Source organism: Pyxicephalus adspersus, chromosome Z, assembly GCF_032062135.1.
Source record: "Pyxicephalus adspersus chromosome Z, UCB_Pads_2.0, whole genome shotgun sequence".
NCBI classification, from domain to species: Eukaryota; Metazoa; Chordata; class Amphibia; order Anura; family Pyxicephalidae; genus Pyxicephalus; species Pyxicephalus adspersus.
In genome coordinates, this window is record NC_092871.1 from 12,122,301 (window position 1) to 12,126,220 (window position 3,920).

General features: G+C 40.8%; 1 protein-coding gene across 1 annotated transcript in view; it reads right to left on the bottom strand.

Annotated features, from left to right (window-relative positions):
* VWA7 (von Willebrand factor A domain containing 7) overlaps positions 1 to 1,007 on the bottom strand; it is a gene marked incomplete in the record, with an annotated part of 35,675 nt that extends 34,668 nt beyond the window's left edge. The window contains 1 exon segment of the mRNA XM_072429537.1: positions 463 to 1,007.
* Positions 1,008 to 3,920: the final 2,913 nt, after the last annotated feature.

The window sequence follows — 3,920 nt, forward strand, 5'->3', positions numbered from 1 at the left end:
TTGAATGAAGGAGTAAAAAACCAGGGACACACACGTGAGTGTGAAAGCCCATAATTAGGAATATTGCTTGATTGCTTGTGTGACTTTGACCTATACCATAAAAATCCCCCGTACAGCTGCAGGTTGCCTTCCCATTCTCTTTAAATTAATCGACAATTGCTGATTAGTTGACATAGGCAATACCTATGAATTGTTTAACAGATCATGTTTATGCTCTATAAATGCCTTCAGCCTGGGCTGACCGGTTCCTGAATTCTGCATGAAATCAGACACCTCTGTCTCATTGAAGTCCCATGCATAGATCAATATTGCGGGTAATACCCTACCAACGCGCAGTAAATGTATTGAGAAGTGATCGCAGCAGGGTAAAACTCCGGTAGTGACATGACTATGGACTTTGTACAAAGCTACATAATATGTCGGCACTATATAAATACAAGATAATAATAATAATAGACTCACATGCCCCCCGCACCTGCACTTTTCTGCTTCCGGAGTCCTCACTTCTAATCTCTCTGTAGACACTTGCCACTTCGCCCTGTTTATCAGCTCGGTCAAGGACAGGTCCTTCTTCTTAAAGGAGCCCAGAAGCCACAAAAGGTTGCAGACGCCCGCCTATTGGATTTATGTTACTGCGTGTCTTTTTTTTTTTTTTTTAAGTCACAATGACGTCACAAACACCCGAGGGGAAACAAAAAAAAAAAGAAGCGTTGAGTTGAAAAAAATGAAAACACAAAAGGAAGAGATGGCTGAGTCAGCCCATCGTAGGGAACGTTCACCGGTGTGAATGTACTCGTATCAGCTGCTTGTGTAGATTTTATCTGGGGATAGGAAAAGAAGCGGAAACTTTCAGTGATTGGGAAGAAGCGGAATGCAGAGTTGGAGTCCCCTTTTTTTTTGTTATTCGGGGTCTTTGTGTACGGCGGTCCTTTGTGTGGGGTAAAGACACAGTTCACCAGTCCTTTGTGCTCCCACAAATACCATGGTGGGGGGGAGCGTGAGAAAGCAAAAGCTTCATGGCTCAAACCTCCCCCCCAATCCCTACATCACACAACATCCCCATGGAGAGCTGCACGCTCAGCTATCCTGCCAGGAGATCCGAATTCTTCATTGCTGAATGTAAGGTGCCGAAACCCAGATCAACCAATCAGCATCCACCGTGGCTCCAGCAGTATTAATTCTGATTGGTTATCTTAGGGATTTGCAGTTTTTAGTGAATAAGGATCTCAAATTAAAACTGAAGCTGGTGACACATAAGGAATTTCAGAAACAATGCCACCAAAAACTTCTATCCATATTCTCCAATTTAAAAAGCTCAGATTTGTGGTTGTAGCTGGATTGGGCTACTCATGTCGGTGGCTACGATTGTCACCAATTCTTTTTTTATATATTAAATAACAAGCAGATTTATATAATTCTGAGCCAGGATCTCACTCTAAGAAGCCGGTGCTGGATAAAGATGGCACTGCCCCTTCATGGAGAATAAAGATTAGTGTGAGCGGTGATGGATTCCTGGTTATTATTTAACGTGTGTGCATTTATTGTGAAAAATATATCTGATCTGTTCTTCATTTTAATGTCAAAATCCTATTAATGCATGATTGGAAACAAATATCTGCAATTATATGTGCAGAGGGTCACTGGTACTCACTGCTGATTCTTGTGACCTTGCCTAAAATGTTTAGAAAATAATTAAATGTCAGGAGACTCTAATGATGATGACGGTTATTATTATTATTAATATTATTATTATTATTAATAATATTGTTAATAAACAGGATTTATATAGCGCCAACATATTACACAGTGCTGTATATTAAATAGGGGTTGCAAATGACAGACAGTGACACAGGAGGAGGAGAGGACCCTGCCCCGAAGAGCTTACAATCTAGGAGGTGGGGGAATTAACACACAATAGGAGGGGGGATATGTAGTGGTGGGAAGAAAGGACGGTTTTAAAGATGAAAAACACTGACAATGCTCCTGGCATGTGATCTGTGCCTAGGCTTTGGGTCACATGACAGAACCTGTTTTTGTCCATGGCAAGTAGCAGGATCTCATGTGATTTCTGTAAAGATAATTTTTTTTTTTTTATGATAATAATTATTATTTGTAAATAATTATAAATTAAATCAAATTTGTAAATATTAATAATTATTTGTATGATGATGGATCCAGTTTTGGAAGCAGGTAGGTGCACTTTGCCATATGCCAGGATTCTGCTGCTTGTGTGGTTACCCTGCACCCCACCAACTATCTGCTTTTGTGCTGCGCTTTCTGAGTGTAACGTGTTATTTGCAGAGGTTGTGGTGCTGTGAATAGGATTAGGCTTCCACTCCTGTTGTGTCCCCGCTGAGAATTCCTCCCGCTCATTAACTCCTGTGTGCTTCTTCTATAGGGCCTGCACAACTATCATTAACACACAGCTGTCACATACAGAATGGGAAGCAGCCAATCCGCTCTCTCAATGGGGTACCGAGTGCCATGACCTGAGTGGGGGCAGATATTGGTTTGGGGTGCCTATATACAGGGGTCTTTATAATTATGCAGTATTTATATGACACTGACATGTTACACAGCGCTGTACAAAGTCTATAGTCATGTCATTAGCTGTTCCTCAAAGAGGCTCACAATCCAATATCACTACCATAGTCATATGTCATTATTACAGTCTTAGGTTCATTTGGGGGGAAGCCAATTAACCTAACTGCATGTTTTTGGAATGTGGGAGGAAACTGGAGTACCCGAAGGAAATACACGCAGACACGGGTAAAACAAGCAAACTCCATGCAGATAGTGTCCTGGCTGAGATTCAAACCTGGGATCTAGTGCTGCTAATTTCTAAGACCCTCGTTACATGGCCTGACCCCTGTCATTCTATCCTCCTGTAAATGGCGCCCGAGGGCAGCTGATTTATTAAATCTTACCAAGACTGGAGATAATAGACTATAATAGGAGAACCTGGGTGATCCAAAATACCTGGATTGGATTTCTTAAAATCATTAGTGATTAGTTGGAGAATGTTTTCAATCCTGGATTAGGTCAATCTGTCCACACACAGGCGCAGCAGCTTTAGAGATGATAGGTCAGGGAAAAGAAGTAGAGAAAAGTAAAACTCATTCAGTGCTTTGGAACACAAGCATTTGATTGGCTTGCCTAAGCACCACAGTGTAGGTCTTATTAGACCTGAAGCATTTGATTGGCTGTAGTATGTACACAAATGGTTCAACATCCTAATGTCACTATCAGTGATGCAGAGGCTAAATAAATATATTAATCTTGGGATTCCCCTAATTACACAACTTTAGTTGTAGCCAGCTATTACTCATATATTATAACATTTTCACTTCCTCTGTCCCCTAGACACCCTCCACACCCAACCCCCAGTATATCCATAACCATAGGAAGTAGCTAGAAGCTTCATCTTTGCTGAGGAAACAGAAAGCTTATCCAAGTCAGCCAAAAGCATTGCAATGATCCTTGGAAAATCTCTTAGAAAAGTTCTGAATCTAGTCGAGCAGAGGAACCCATGTGGTCTGGTATTGCAGGAAATGAAAGTCACGCTTCTATCGTCAATAGATAACATAGGATAGTCTAGTAGTAGGCAGTCACATTCTTCTGCACTTGTTCTTTTGAAATTGTTCTTCTGTAATTTTGAAGATGTTTTGTAGCCTTTATAGCTTCTTTATCTGATGAAGGTTAATAACCCCCCTTTCCTTGTCACCACCATTTTTTCCTGATCTCTCTGCAGCCAATAATGACAAAACACACATTGCCTTAACATCAGTCTACTACATATGCCAGGTATACATTACCATGCATGGGCAAAAAAAAAATAATAGCTGGAAGGCAAAGAAGTGATATTGTTATTATACAGTATTTATATGGTGCCAACATATCACACAGTGCTGTACAAAGTC